The sequence below is a fragment of the Xyrauchen texanus genome, chromosome 23, assembly GCF_025860055.1.
Source record: "Xyrauchen texanus isolate HMW12.3.18 chromosome 23, RBS_HiC_50CHRs, whole genome shotgun sequence".
In the NCBI taxonomy this organism is placed as follows: domain Eukaryota; kingdom Metazoa; phylum Chordata; class Actinopteri; order Cypriniformes; family Catostomidae; genus Xyrauchen; species Xyrauchen texanus.
The window spans coordinates 23,105,857-23,123,193 of record NC_068298.1 but is presented as its reverse complement, the minus strand read 5'-3'; positions in this window follow the sequence as shown (position 1 = coordinate 23,123,193).

The window sequence follows — 17,337 nt, the reverse complement described above, 5'->3', positions numbered from 1 at the left end:
GTGACGAGTTGGATGCATGTATATAGAATAAACGTTCTGTGGTTTAAAAGACTGTATGAGGAACTGTTTGAGTGAATATAAATTACAGATGGTTGACCAGCGCAGCCTGTGTCTCGCAAAACCCGATTTGAATCTACCAGCTTGTAACGTAACTGGCTGATGCAGAAACACATGTGTGACGCTACTCTGCGGGGCCTAGTTATTGTAGGTATGAAAGGGTTAAAGGGCTGAAGCAACCTGATTGGAACCTCACAGGCACATTTAAAAGCCAGATTGCAATTATGATGCCTCGACATCCAGGCGTAAATGGAAATTGTTGGCTGGGGTTTGTCTGTCAGTGAAAAGCATAGAGGGAATTAACTAGCATTGTGGCGTGCTAAACATGTTGAAGGTGGTGACTGCCAGGTTCACTTTAGAGGTCCTCTGATAGGCCTGTTGTCATAGTGATGAGGACAACAGCACAACAGTGGGAGAAAATAGTCAAAAATAATAGAATGATGTTTGAAGTGTCGAGAAGGTTGGCTGATTGCGGGAGGAGGTTAGCGGGATCCTTCCATGAATATTCACGGCTGACACCCAAGGGGATGAGAGACCCAATTAACAAATCCCATTAATTACGAGACTATCACAACTGATTAGGAGATGGCCGTCTGCTCCTGGCACAATGCGGCCCATATTTTCTGCTTCACAGAGGCACGACGAACTCAACTGCCAATCAGAGTTAGGGAGTGGAGTGGGAGCGGGGGATCTCGGTGTTAGCAGGATATGGCACTGACTCCATATGAACACACAAGTGTTGAGAACTCAGCACAACCATCTTTTTCTCCTGCAATGAAAACAAACTCTGATATGCTTTAGTCTCACTGCTCCCCTTTATATTAGTCTGAATATAGATTCAGACATGAGTTAAAAAGAAATATAACAGCTAATTTGTTAAAAAGAGTGAACATATTAATGACCCAATTAATCCTTTCACACATCTCAGTGTTAAGTGTGAAAATGGATAAACTAAGGTAATTCACTTGCTTTTAATACACACACTCATGCATGCATGAACCGTGGAACAATTACAAAGCACTGGGCATCCCTTGAGCAGGTAGATGCATTATTTAAGTGAGACTTTATATGGTAATAAATGATGATTCATATTGGAGCATTTTTCATAAATTCCATAATTATTAACTGTCAGTGACACTTAGTCGCAAGGCTCGAGTGTTTGGTGGCCCCTTCTTAAGGTGTGCATGTGTGCTGGTATTTAATATATTCAGTATTAAATTAAGCCATACAATGGGTCAGGCATGACTTCATGTGAGGCTGCCAAATGTTTCAGTAGTTTAATACGGCGTGATACATCTGTGAGTTATTTCTAGTTTCAGTATCGTCATGCAAACAGCGATTCAAAACACAGCGTAACATGTTAAAAGCTTGGCTGCAGCCAGTATTAACTTCTTTATCCCTCTCACCAACCTTTTCTTGTTCTAATTCTCCCAAAGGGATCTGAAAATTAGCAGTGCATAAGTTATATCTCTTGCAGAAAGGCAGAATCTATGAATAGGCAACCCTTTTCAATTCAAATTTCACTCATTGTAATGCACTACACACCTTCCAACATTTCCAGTTGCCCTGGGTGAGAGTATCTGGCGAATGAATGGAGCATAATGTATTGTTGGATTTTCTGATTTGTACATTTGCATGTTTAACAGAAGTGGAGTACAATGTTAACTGTGGAAGCTTGCAGACGGGTGTCCGAGGCAGATTAAGTCAGCCCTCTGTGCTAATCAAACTAGTGAGCAACTTCTTGTGTTCAGCATTTAAAGAGCTTATGCCAGGGATGGTAATATATTTTTAATTGCAAGTGTGATTACCCTTCTAAGCAACCTCAACCAGTTGATTAAATGCATTTGGGTCAATATTAGAAGCCAGTCATTTCCAGTGTTAGGGCCTCAGGAGAAAGTGCTAGAGGTAATTGCTGAAGCACAATTATAAATTTTCATATTGTAATAATGGAGAATCACGTCCTCTAGGAAACTGTGCAAAACATGATTAATGATAGAGAACACCTCTCAGAATATTAGCAAATGGCTCTATTTAATTGAAAATGTGATTGTGCATACACCGTATGGCAATACATATGCCTTGCAAACTGCCTTTATATAGTTATTAGATAGAATACAGAGTAATAATTCCTTTTCCTTATTGTAAAGAAGTGCTCAGTCCTTTTCAGGGTGGTATAATGCTCTGCTGAGTATTCAAATGTAATTATTACATGGTTTGTGTGAAAAAAAAAACCATGGATAATATTTCAGATGTATTCACTTTGCTCACATTTGAAATAATCAATTAATGCATACTTTAATAATTTCAATAATAATTTAAATTCTGCATTAATCACTCACTTGACAATAAAGTTCCATTTGTTAACATTAGTAAATGCATTGGTATCATGTACAACAATTAACAACAGGTATGCTTACTAGGACTAGATGTTAAAAATCCCTTGATAATCAGCAATCGCTGTTGTTGGAGATGTCCTCTTGGGTGGGGTTGGATTGGGGGATGACCACCTGGTGCCTCCAATACGACACATCCTCAGTTGTGCACCCCGGCCTCATTGGGTGTTTCGGCCTTTTATCACAATACACCCTCACCCGAGGCTGGCCCACCACAGGATGATCAGACCTGGGTGTGTGTCGCACCGGAGGCTCCATGAGGTCACTTGGCAGCCCATACAGTCTCCTTCCGCTTCAGCCACAGCCAGTGACTGCTTCTTTCGGCAGCAGTTGCAAGGTCTTTGATGGTCTTCCGCTGAGCTTGTCCTCTGATTCCAACCTCCTTTAGTAGCCTTATGATGGAACTAGCTACAAAGCCCCTGCTGCCCACTTCCACTGGACGCAAGTTTACCTTCCATCCCCAGTCCTCTGCTTCGGCAGCCAACTCTGCATATCGCAACATTTTCCTTTCAAATGCCTCATCGATGGCTTCCTCCCACGGGACTGTCAGCTCCACTATGTAGACACTTTGACAGGATTTGGACCAAAGGACCAGGTCTGGGTGCAGGTTGGTCACTGCAATTTCGGACGGGAAGGTAAGCCTCTGATTTAAGTCTACCCGCATTTCCCAGTCCCGAGCTGCGTTCAGTGGGCATGAGTCTGGAGGCAATCGATTGATCGACCGTTTCTCCCCTTCCCGGACGAAGAATGTTGGTTGCCGGATGGTAGTCTGGGCTTCCTGGGGCATGGCATTGACAGTTACCCTCTTACTCTCCAGTGTAGTAGCCAGGCACTTCAGCACTTGGTTGTGGCGCCAGGTATATCTGCCTTGCGTAAGGCTGGTCTTGCAGCCCACCAGGATGTGTTTCAGGGTTGCTGGGGCAGAACACTGGAGGCAGGCTGGATTCTCTCCAAACCAGAGATGTAGGTTGGTTGGAGAGGGCAGGACATCATATGTGGCTCTGATGGTAAAGCTCAGCATAATGGACTCCATGTTCCACAGCTCGCTCCAAGTGATCTTCCTCCTCTCCACACCTTCCCACCTCATCCAGCGGCCTTGTTTGGCTTGGGACACCGCTGTAGCACGCCTGTCCGCTTCCTCTTGGTGGCGCACCTCCTCAACCACCAGACGCCGACGTTCAGCTGGAGTAGCCTTCTGCCATGTGGGTGTTGTTGCTCCCAACCCTAGCCCCCCTCTGCCTTGTTGGACATGGCCCACTATGTCCTGGTGTCTCAGAGCGGACTTTGCCTGTGCCACTGCTACACCTGGCCTCCACTTCCTCCCTGTGGCTAAGGCGGGAGCAGTCCCTCTGACGAAGGGATCCCGGGATTCTGTGAGGGTCATTTCGAGCCTTGCTTTAGAGCATTTATACTCCTCCACCAGGCTAGAGATTGGCAGAGAGAGGGGTCCATTGCCATACAGGCCTATGCTGCTGAGGCATCTGGGTAGCCCAAGCCACTTTCTCACCTGCACATTCACCAATCGCTCCAACCGATCGGCGTGGGATAGGGTGACATCATAGATGGAAATTGGCCACATGAGGCGGGGGAGCAGTCCAAACTGGAGGCACCAGAGCTTCAGTTTCCCTGGGAGAGCAGTGCTGTTGATCTGCTTCAGGCCACTGATGGTATCCTGCTTTAGTTTTTCCACCTGTTCAGCATCTTTGAGCTCTGGGCTTCTCCAGGATAATTGGTATCGGCTCGTCATTGATGTGGAACCTCTCACTTACGATCTGGCCCTTGACAATGGAGATACTGTGGGATTTGCTGGGTTTAATCTCCATTCGTGCCCATCTGATGTTTCCCTGGAGTTTGTACAGCAGGCGTTTGGTGCATGCGTTAGTCGTTGTTATAGTCGTCATGTCATCCATATATGCCCTGATTGGAGGAAGGCGCAGCCCGCTCTTCAGACGTTCCCCTCCAACCACCCATCGAGATGCCCGAATTATTAATTCCATTGCCATGGTGAAGGCCAGTGGGGAGATGGCGCAGCCCGCCATTATGCCTATCTCCAAGTGCTGCCAGGCGGTTGTACTAGCCTGAGTTGTAACGCAGAACTGGAGGTCCTGGAAATAGGCTTTGACCAGCCGTGTGATACCCTCTGGGACTTGGAAGAAGTTGAAGGCTGCCCACAGCACCTCATGAGGCACTGAGCCGAATGCATTGGCAAGATCTAAGAAAACCACATGCAAGTCTTTCTTTTCCTTCTTGGCCGTTTGTACCTGGTGCCAGATGACATTTGCGTGTTCCAAGCATCCTGAGAACCCTCTTATCCCTGCTTTCTGCACTGAGGTGTCAACATATTTGTTATTTTCCAGGAATGCTGAGAGTCTTTGTGCCACAACACTGAAGAAAATTTTTCCTTCAACATTCAGTAAGCTGATCTGCCGGAATTGGTGGATGGTTGAGGAGTTCTTCTCTTTGGGAATCAGGATCCCTCCTGCCCTTCGCCATGCCTTCGGTATTATGCCTTTTTCCCATGTCACCTTCATTAGCTTCCAGAGGAACTTCAAGACGCCTGGTGTATTCTTATAGAGCCTATAAGGAACACCGTTGGGCCCAGGGGCTGATGCTGTTCTTGCTCGCTTTACTGTGTTCTCAACTTCGCTCCATGTTAGGGGTCTTGTTTCCAACTGGTGCTCAGGTGGTTGGATTGGTGGCATGTCATCTGGGATGGTGGCTGGCACATGCCTCTGATTGTCAGAGTAGGTCCTTCTAAGGTGCTCCTCCAGTTCCCTCACATGTACATTGAGAGTCCCGGTTTTCTCCTTGACAAAGAGGTCTTTGGCAAACTTGTAGGGATCTCTATAGAAGGCAGTCCTTGTTCGCTCTTTCTTCTTACGTTGCTTTCTCAAACATTCTGCTCTTCGCAGTGTTGCAAGGCGCTGCTTGCTGTCACCCTGTAACACCTCAATTCCATCTTTTTCCCCTTCTGTGGCCTTCTTCCACTGTCTTCTCAGGCATCTTCTCTCTTTCACAAGTCGCTCAATCTCTTGCTGCCTCCTGGACTTAAGATGGGCTGAAGGTTCCTTCTGAGTACTGTGGTCCTTGCTTTTTACTCCGAATCTCTCTGTGCCATAGCTGTAGATGATCTCTCCTATCTTCTCCAATTTTCTTTCGACACCCCCTTTCAGACCTTCTAAGAGATGGACAAGGTCTGTGTCGATGGTTCCCCACTCCTTTTTCTGGCAGGATTTGGGCCACAGAATTTGAGGCTTTCGTCCATCCATTTTCCTCTCTACCGCTGGCTGTGACTGGCTGGGGTCTGGGCTCATGTCCGTTGGTGTAGCTGTGCCTGAAAGAGCTTCGTCTGGGGTGCTGATACCCTGTGGACTGTGGTGATTATCCTGCCACTGGGCTTCATCCGACTGATTTGCCTTACCTCTGAGGAAGTAGTGGTCAATGCGGGGTCCCTTGGTAAACTCTTTTAGGCACTTTTTTCTGCCCTGATGGATCTTGAGACCCTTCTCCTATGTGATCTTATTCCAGCCACAGATACAGCTTTGTAGTTTGTGTCCTGCCAGTGCTGTTTGTCCGTCAACTGTCTTGCTGATCATCTGTTTCGTCGTCGTTTCCGTTCCAAGGTCTGTTACCGTGTGGTCTGCCAGTGAGTCATCTTGCGCCCCCCCTCTCGCAGACTCAGGGGGTATTCTTCCTTTTGAATTTTTCGTAGCAATGGTTGGGTGGACCCAAGTCATTGTGTTGTGACCAGCTCCTGCCGACATGGGTAGCTAGCCCATGCCAGCCCCCTTGGGGTCTGTTCCCTCCTGTCAGCAGTCTCTTCAGGCTGTCACCAGGTCTTTCCCGGGTTGTCAACTGCCCTTTCACAGTAGTCACTGGTTCCAAACCAGAATTCAGTATGCTTACTAGGACTAGATGTTAAAAATCCCTTGATAATCAGCAATCGCTGTTGTTGGAGATGTCCTCTTGGGTGGGGTTGGATTGGGGGATGACCACCTGGTGCCTCCAATACGACACATCCTCAGTTGTGCACCACAGCCTCATTGGGTGTTTCGGCCTTTTATCACAATACACCCTCACCTGAGGCTGGCCCACCACAGGATGATCAGACCTGGGTGTGTGTCGCACCGGAGGCTCCATGAGGTCACTTGGTAGCCCATGCAGTCTCCTTCCGCTTCAGCCACAGCCAGTGACTGCTTCTTTCAGCAGCAGTTGCAAGGTCTTTGATGGTCTTCCTCTGAGCTTGTCCTCTGATTCCAACCTCCTTTAGCAGCCTTATGATGGAACAATATATTTATTACATCATTTTTTTTAATCTTTGTTAATGTTTATTAATTTATTTAAAAAATTTAATAGTATATGTTGAAATGAACATTAACTAAGATAAAAAAATGCTTGATACATATTGTTCATTGTTACTTAATCTAAACTAATGTTGTTAACTAATGTTAACGAATGGAACCTTATTGTAAAGTGTTACCAGAAAATTCAACCTTTTGTTTCAGAATTATCTGTGAGATCAGTCTGCACAATAACTTCTTTGAATCGATGTGACTTAAAAGGCACAGCACGCCAAATGTTTGGAAATATATGAGTATTAAATGAATACATTATTAAATATAAGAATTAGGGCTGTCAATCGATGAAACTTTTTAATCTAATTAATTACATTGTGTCCGGATTAATTATAAACAAATATTTGCTGAGAAAGCCCCTCATATAACAATAATTCAATATATAATGATGAAATAATTATACATAGTTATCTTTAAATATTAAAAAGTGATATTATATATATATATATATATATATATATATATATATATATTCAGATAATTAAAATGCATTACATTCTTGTAGCAGAAGAGTTCATCATTGATAAGACCATTCAAAAAGAATACAATGTATTGTTTACTACCATATTATTGATCATAACTCAATCATTGGCATACAGTTCACAGAAATCAATTTCACAAGTGAATTTGTCAATCAGTTGGAGATTTATTATGAGGCTTGTTTAAGGACCTGTCAATTTACACCTGCATCAGACATGCTTGTGTAGCGTCTCAGGTGCATAGCATCATAAACATAAAATGTTTAGGTCACTGTTTCAAGTTAAATATAATTTAATACTCAATCTTTAAACACATCTTGAGATCCCTTAGTTCGCATTTGCGCTCCTTCAAGTGTTTTGAACGCAAGAACGTAACGCATGTTTGTGTTATGCCGTCTGGATTTTTTATAAGGTATACAAAGTACACAATACTACAGATATATTTTACAATAATGCCAAGACATTATATTCATTACATAGTGCAATGGTTTTCAATGCTTTGGAGTTGTTGGAGGTTCAAACAGTATTTAAATAATATTTTAAGTCTTTACAAAAAAGTGCAAATAGGGGCTTTATAGACATAAATTTATACGTATGTATAAAAAACAAACTTGGCAAGAAAAATAAACTGATTAATCAGAAAATATTAACTTTAGTTATCAAAACTGTGAAAACCAAGTAAAACGTCTCTATAAAGCAAAGAAAACTAGTTAAAATAGGAGTACGTACAAACAAACAAAAATTTCTCCAAAATACTACAGCGTGGACACATTCCCAAAAAAGGTGAGGGGCAGATTCATCTACAGCATTACAGAAGGAGCAAAGTGGATCTATTTCAGGGAGCATGTTTCTTAAATAAAGACTGACTTGGTAAAAATGGTGAACAGTTTAAAGGACACCTCCTTAACCTTGTTGGTAATTCAATATTTGTGAGGTAAAGACCATATGACGTGCATCAGACATGCTTGTGTAGCATCTCGGGTGTGTTGCTCATAAAGTAAAATGTTTAGGTCACTGTGTCAAGTTAAATATAGTTTAATACTCAATCTTTAAACACATCTTGAGATCCCTTGGTTCGCATTTGCACTCCTTCAAGGGTTTTGAATGCAAGAACGCAACGCACGTTTGTGTTGTGTGTCCGCTGAAGGGTTGTTAATGTTTTTCACTGCTCACACAGCTGAAATTTCACTTACTGCCCTCTGGAGTAAACAGGTGGTACTACAAGCTTGAATTTCTCAGGAATTTCTCAGGAATGCATTGCGATTAAATGCGTACATTTTTTAACGCGTTATTTTTGGTAAAATTAATCGCACGTTATTAACATGTTTAATCGACAGCCCTAATAAAAATACATTATTATACATTAAATACATTAATATTCTCCTAACCAAAACCGTCTTGAGGCATAACAGCTTTCTTTTCCTTACTTCTTTGTATATGTAGGCCAGGACTGGACTGGTAATCTGGCATATTGGGCATTTTCCTGGTGAGCTGACGCACTTTGGGGCTGATCAGGGGAGGACTGGCCATCGGGAGAACGGTTGGTTTGCCATGAAACGTGCCAAATGGGCAGCAATAAGCTAAAATGAGCCGCCTCGTTTATGCAGAACGGACCACAAAATGGCGCCGCGATATACACAAAAAGACAGCGAAGCCACCGCCCCCAAAGCCCACCCACCCGCTCAAAAACTCTTGGCTAAAATCCAGGGCCGATTTCTCTTCCCAGTCCAGCCCTAATGAAGGTGGTGTTCTGCAGTAGCATTAGCCACATGGTTTTAAGCCCCGCCTTAAAAACGTTTCTGACCAATCCTGTCTTTGCAACTATTGCCCCGCAGCCATTACTCTGACAAGCATGCAACTTTTTACAGGAGAGCCTATGGGAGTGGTGCGTGTTTGAGTAGTTTTAAGTAGGATTTTATCCACCCCAAAAACATTTTGAATAATTAGATAAAAATTTGTCATGTCTCATTCCCAAATGACCATCTATAACATCAGCGAGGACACCTACTTTTCCTGCAAGGTAAATTAAAGCTAACGACCTAACATGAGATGGTGCTGGTGGCGTAGTGGCTAAAAGCACAGGGCTGATAATCAGAAGGTCACAGGTTCTAACCCCATGGCCACCACCGTTGTGTCCTTGAGCAAGGCACTTAACTCCAGGTTGTTCCGGGGGGATTGTCCCTGTAATAATTGCACTGTAAGTCGCTTTGGATAAAAGCGTCTGCCAAAGGCATAAATGTAAAATGTAAATGTAAATGTGATTTACATATTTATTCAGGTCTTAGTACAGGAGATAGTAAATAAAAAGTTTAAAGCATCAACGTTTGTGTTATAAGCAGTTCTTTTGACCTAATGTTATGAAGTTTGTAATTGCTATCATGTTATCCTTTTCTCTTTTTGTGTGACTATGATGATCGTTTGGCTCAATTCTGATTCACAGTCTGCACAGTTTTAAATCCAATTTTTTTTTTTTTTTTTTTATCAAATATGTCAGATAAATATGCTTTACAATGTCACTCTTCATTTAAGCCCACGTAATAATGTTATCCATTTAGTTTATGAGAATATTTTGCCAAATACCTCGCCGTTCATGTCAATCTCCCATTCATTCCTATGGGGAGTCCTGCAGAGCTTGCCAGAGCGAGCAACTGTAACCAAGGGGGGCAGAGCTTAGCGAAGTGTCAATTCAACATATTGTGTCCAAATATGGGTGGCAAAACATTCAGAACTGATACAATGATTTTCCATTGTTTTAAAAAAAAAAAGAAAATATATTTTATTTTAACTAAGTTTAATGACTAATGTCTTTGAAGTCCATCCTGAATTAACTGCAGAAGTTCACATTGATGCATTGTCCTTTGTTAGTTGGCCGATGAAGGCTTTTGTTGGCAATTAAATGATAGTCTATAAATCTATTCCAACCGCATCGCAGTTCAACCTGCAGGTAATTTCGGTGAGGTTTGGTGGGGTCCATCCTACGTCCAAGGTTCAGGCGGTGGCATATGAAGTATCCCATGTCTTACAGTTGGAGTTGGAATCAATTCATCCTCTGAAGTCAAAAGACTGAATTGATGTCTGGCTGGCACCGGCTGTAGTTTGTTGTCATCTTTTGGTGACACGTAGTAGTGGAGTCCGACACCATGCAGGAAAGGAGCTGGATCTGGCTGGCTCTGGAAACTTCTGAATCCCAAGGTTGAGAAATGAAAAAAAAAAAAGAAAATGTATATTAGCGTAGATGCCATTAAATTTTATGCAGAATTATAGATTATGATGGATGTTTCTGGTTCCGGCAGACCTAACTAAAGCAGACTAATTGTGAGTTGAAAGAAAAATTAGGTGTATGCCTGGCTAAACAGATTAGTCTTTAGTCTAGACTTAAACTGAGTGAGTGTGTCTGCATCCCGATCAGTGTTAGAGAGACTATTCCATAGTTTAGGAGCCAAGTATGAAAAGGATCTACCTCCTTTTGTGGATTTTGATATTCTTGGAATGATTAACAAGCCAGAATTTGTGATCGTAATGAATGTGACAGAATATAGCGTGTTAGAATATCACTTAAGTACTGTGGAACTAGACCAAAGCTCTGTATGTAGTTAACAGAATGTTTTAATAAATACAAAATTTAACAGGTAAGCAAAGTAATGACAATAGAATGGGACTTATATGATCATATTTCTTGGATCTAGTCAGCACTCTGGTAGCTTCATTTTGAACCAATTGAAGTTTATTTATTGAACTTGCATTACTAGAAGGACATCCTTCCAGTAAGGCATTACAATAATATAGTCTTGAGGTCTTGAATGCATTAATTATTTTTTCGACATCAGCAACAGAGAGCATGTGTCATAATTTAGCTATTTCTGAGGTCAAAAAATGCTGTTCTACAAACATTGGAAATTAGATTTTCAATTAACAGATTTGTATCAAATATAACACTTAAGTTCATCCATCAAAAGTAAAATTATATTTTTGCTGCTTATTTTTAGATGTTTTTGGTCTAATCATTAGTACCTCTGTTTTGTCTGAATTGAGTAAATGGACATTTCTGGCAATGCAATCTTTGATTTCATTGATACACTCTGCTAATTTGGAGAATTGTACATTTTCATTGGGTTTAGAAGAAATCTTAAGTTGGATATCATCAGCATAACAGTGGAAACTTATTCCACGATTCCTGATAATATCTCCCAGGGGAAGCATGTATAAGGAGAAAAGAAGAGGTCCTAAAACTGATCCCTGTGGCACTCACAATTCTTCGTTTACACATACAAAGGGTTAGCAGTCTGATAAATAGGAACTAAACCATGCTAATGAAAGTCCACTAATGCCAACATAATTATCCAGCCTATACAAGAGAATGCCGTGATCTATCCTGTCGAAGGTAGCACTAAGATCTAAAACACTAGAAGAGAAATGCAACTGCAATCAGATGATAAGTTATTTGCAACTCTGATAAGTGCAGTCTCTGTACTGTGATGGGGCATAAATCCTGACTGAGATTCTTCATATATTCCATTTCTCTGTAGAGATGAACATAGTTCGGAGGACACTAACTTTTCTTGTATTTTTGACATAAATGGTAGATTTGAAATCAATCTGTAATTAGCCAATTCTCTAGGATCAAGCTGCAGTTATCAAATCTGCGGTTTGATAACTGCCATTTTAAACTTTCTTGGGACATGTCCTAAGGATAGTATGGAGTTAACAATATTAAGAAGAGGTTCTAAGATTACCAAATGCCCATTAGGAAAATGGCAGTGACGTCACATGGAGCGTCTTCGTCTAGGGATTTGTCTAGAGAAGATTAGGATGTTCAACTACCGAGGCTTACCTTAACAAAAAGACCTAAGACTGCATCTACCGAGGCCCAATGTGAAAAAGGGAGGGGCATACTTACGATCGGGTTGAACAAACACCAGACGCAAAGTTGTATGGTTACTCACAACAGGTACCTTGGCTCAGTATACTGGCCATCATTCAACCACCTGCTAATGTTGCTGTTACTGTGAGCATAATACAATAAAGATTCAAGATAAATATAAGACACACCTTTAAGCAACCTCCGCCACCAACGTGCCACAATGCACAGGCCTCCAGCTTCACTCTAATCAAACTGTACATAAGCATATTAGCCTTGAGATGTTCACATCATTACACCGTGAGCAAAGCCTCAACGTAACTGAACGGGAAAGGAAACGGAAATGCCTGGGAGCGAGGAACCCAGAATCAACAGGACAAATATACAACTGTCAAAATAAGGGTCCTTAAAAAGTATGGTAGCTCCCACCTCATTGGTCTGCCAAAGCCATACCCCAAACAGGCTAATAGGATGGTTAATCACTTATCCTGCCACGATTACATTACAATTAGTGCTTTGGTAGTAAGAGATCTAATGTTTAGTAGCACTACCTTTAAATGATGTTAATATAAAAAAACATTTCAAGTTTGACCTTATTAAAACATTTTCTAAATGACCTAATGAGGGTTTTGTGTTTGGTCGGATTAACCAGTTTGTCTTATTCCTGACCTGGGTCCAAGTTAGTCAAATACTATCATTATTCAGACTATGAGCCAAATTACTAGAGAGAAGAGCAGCACTTTCCCTGGAGGGATGGAGTCCATCTCTCTTTAGCAGGTCAGGTCTACCCCAAAAACTCTTCCAATTGTATATAAATCATATGCTATAGACAGTCCACTGAGTCAGTCCATATCCTAAAGATCATTTGCTTAGATATGCCTCATATCACTCCCATGGGTTACAAACATTTTGGATTATAATCCTGCAAAATCATGGTTTTGATTCAATGACATTTAAGGATTAGCTCTGACACCCTAGCTTGTGAAGTTTTATTTACACTAAAATCAGTACATTTTAACAGTATTGTTTCTCACCTTCAAACTCTAACCTTAAATGACAACACTGTAAACAAGCTCGCCTCTGACTGGGCTCCAAAATCTGACACCCTCTCTCCAGCCATGTGTAACATTCTGTGCCATGTGTTGCCAGAGAGAATAATTGGCCAACGTTTCATGCAAATATCACTGTGCCACAGAATTAAAGGTGGGATCTGTTCATTCATGCAGATGACAACTTGAGCCCTCATTTTCTCCCTCTCAGAATAATCAGGCACCCAAGGAGCACATTGAGGCAAAGGAACATGAAAGCCCTCTCTTTATGTCAGAGGAATTAGCCGGCCTCCTGTTCAACCCTACACAGAAGATGGAAATCCTGAGCAAGGAGGAAAGCAACAAAACTAATCCAGATCAAGAGCCTCAGCCAAATGCAGCCAAAGGAGCATTTCTACATTTGGCATTTAACCTTAAACAATTGCAATTCTACACATCAAAGTCTAAATGACTACATTCCTGACAGCTCTTTTAAAGGGAGATAAAGTAGGGCTTAGAGATGGAAAATAAGGTTAGTGACTATCATAAAATATTTAGAGAAAAAAATTGAACGATGCCTACCGGATCAGCTTTTGACATCAAATTCCAATTTTATGCAAAGATTATTTCCTCTTTTCAGCAGATGATATTGCAAATGTCCTTTAACATCTGCCTTTGTTCATTTTCACTCATTACTCTGTGATGCCAATTAAAAGCATACAATTCCAGAATAATGACAAACATTGTGCAGGCAAGCAATAGACAAACACTTACACTTGGCATACAAATACACAATGAGTTTACATGATCTACAGTGTTGTTTGTGGGACTCCTGCATCTAATTTCAAAGAACTTCCTCAATGCTGATGAATGCATTGGGACAGTACATACCCCTGAATCCTCTCCACAAATAGAACAGTAGATATCACTCATTCCACTCCCATGGGTGGCCCTCATTAGGGGGGCAAGCCTTTGAGATGGGCTCTTTCTCCACCATCCAAAGCAAGGACAAAGTAAAGTCAGGCCAGTGAGTTATAGTAACCCATTCTTCAGTTCTGGAGCTTTGATGGGGATACAGCAACTCTTTTAAATGGAAAATTCCATGCTCTGGCTTGTCATTTATACAGACAGACAGCATGTTGGTGGTGTATGTGTCAACTCAATACAGAACAAGTGCACAGAAAACAGAAAGGTCAAATGCCTTTAATGAGATACAAATGAACCTTAAATGGATAGTTCACCAAAAAGTGAAAATTCTGTCATCCTTTACTTGACCTTGGGTCATTCCAAACTCCTAACCCTTTCTTTCTTTAAAATAAAAAAAGATATACAATGAAACTGAATAGTGACTGAGGCTGTCAGTCCCTTACATTCTGCCCAATAACTATTTTGTTTTCTATAAAAAAAGGCAAACATTCGATGACAGAATAATTCCATAAAAGATGACAAAATTTTCATTTTTGAATGAACTATAACTTTAATTTCTATTATTGTCTTGCCCGCAATAAAAGCACTGAAATCTTATTACACAACCAAATGATGAAAAAAAAAGTCACAATTTTATTTTGGCGCTCTCTCTCACTTTCTTTCATATGCATTTATACAATATGAAGACTAATTAAAATACAAAGCAAGAGACTGCAGTGGCATCTCAGTGGATTTCAGTCTGAGGGAGTACTGTGATGGCAGCAAGGCATTTTACCAGCATGCCACAGTGCTCACCACCCAACTTCGGCAGCTGAGCGGATAGAGCTGTGGCACACTGCCATTAATAGGAGCGTGGCTCTAAATAATTTGTCATGTTTCAGAGGAATAACGCAGCCTCTGTGAGGAAGGTTGCTGCACACTCATGTGGTTGGTGTGCTCTAAGAGCAGGTGAAAACAAAAATATGGGTCTGCATGCACCTGAGGAGCTGCACAATAAAGGAGTACGTGCAGAAACTTTAGATGCAGCCTCTGATGGTGCTCACCATGGTGCTGAACCCACAATCCAAATGTAGTCTGCTACCCAGCTGTGTTAACTGCAAAGGCAACATGAACAGCCTCGTGAATCTATGTGTTTGTTGATTTCAGCTCAGACTGCATTATAGAAAATATATAATCTATGTTCTATAAGACCTTTGGTTGAACTGCTTAACCATGTGCCCTAAAAACCATACAGAAATTAACTGGTCATGGTCTCAGGTTTATTGTCAACGAACAGAAGAATGCATTTTTAAACAATCAATATGCTCTTTTATTGTGCATAAAAGATTATGCTTCAATCAGGTCTTTCAGGAAATCTTCCTTTCTCTTTTTTATTCTCAATCAATTTCAAATGTTCAATGTCTATAATGGTCTTTAAAAAACATGATTTTTTTTCTCCATGAAATTTATTTGTAGTCCTCAGTCCATGTGTTTTTAATCCATTTCCTTTGAGGCAATGCACTGTATATGCTAGTGATCTCCTAAAACTGTATGTTGACAATACATAATTTTCCAGTAAAAACATCAAAATATTCTTAAAACGTGATACATTTACTTGAGAAACAAAATGACATTAACATTTTTTGGATTTCTCTGAAAATAAGACAAAACATATTGTCACGTTTATGTTAATAAAAAGAAAAATATATATTTGCCAATGCAATAAGAAAAGAAAACAAAGAAAAGAAAGAAAACTTTGCTCAGTTATTTCATGTTATTTATTTAAATAAAGCATAAAAACATAAAAGAGCATTTTGATTTGTGTGAAATAATGTAAACTCGTCAAAGCGTCACCACTTGTCTGTTCATGTTAGGATTTCCAATCGATTCTTTCCACTCATGATACACCCACTGAGGATCATGTGGAAAGCGCCCTTGTTATTGGTGACTCTATTGTAAGGAACGTGGAAATAGAGACTGCAACCACTATTGTTAAATGCCTTTATGGTGCCAAATTGTCTGACATCAGATCACATTTACAAGTGCTGTCTAATACTAAACATAGATTTTCTAAGATTGTTACTCATGCCGGCACTAACGATGTCCAGTTTCACCAGTCGGAGATACTAAAGATAATGTTAAAGAGGTGCTGCCAAACTTGCAAAAACAATGTCAGACACTGTAATATGCTCTGGCCCCCTCCCTGCTCATCATGGTGATGAGGGTTATAGTAGATTAGTGTCACTGGATATCTGAGTGGATAGCATAGGATTCATAGAAAATTGAAAGAGTTTTGGGGGGAGACCTGACCTGCTAAAGAGAGACAAACTCAATCCCTCCATGGAAGGTGCCACTCTCCTCTCTAGTAATATGGCTCATAGTCTTAATAGTGATAGTATTTGACTAACTGGGGCACAGGTCAGAAAGCAGACAAACTGCCTTGTGACATCACACAGGTCACATAAACCACAGAACATAGAGAATTAATCACCTGTATATCATATAGAGCAGGGGTGCCCACACTTTTTTGTGTGATGATCTACTTTTAAATGTCCAACTCAATAAGATCTACCAACTAAAAATTAGAATTCATCTTCTAATTAATAAAAAATATATAATAATGTCCAATGTGGATATCATTCAGTTTTAAAACTAAACCCAAAACACCTACAGCACAATAGATTACAATAGCCAGGGCATTTAACTTATTCTGATGACTTGCACTGAATGGAATCAGACAATTTTGCCTAATCCGGGCAGTAGCATCGCAATTTCACACTCTGTTCTCAGAAGTCCTTGGAAGGCGCGTATGCGCAAACATAGTTGTCATGGCAACTGAATAAACAAAACCTCGCTTGGTCAGTATTTACCCGTCAAGTGCAAGTCAGACAGAAACTAAAAGAAGGAAAGACATTATATTTATTTTTATAAAAATTTAAGGAAAGTACATTTTTGTGCGATCTACCAGCATTGCCTTTGCGATCGACCGGTAGATTGCGATCGACGTATTGGGCACCCCTGATATAGAGACTGTGTCTGTTCCACAAACTACCAAACACAAAACCTACATTAAGTAATTTATAAATATTTTGATTGATGTCGAACTTGGAAATGACAAAAAAAAAAAAAAACTGAAGATAAACATCAAATAAAGGTACAGTAGGACTACTAAACATTAAACTACTTTCATTCAAATCATTAAATGTAAATGACATTGTTACAGATCATAGTTTGAATTAGTTCTGTTTGACTGAAACCCTG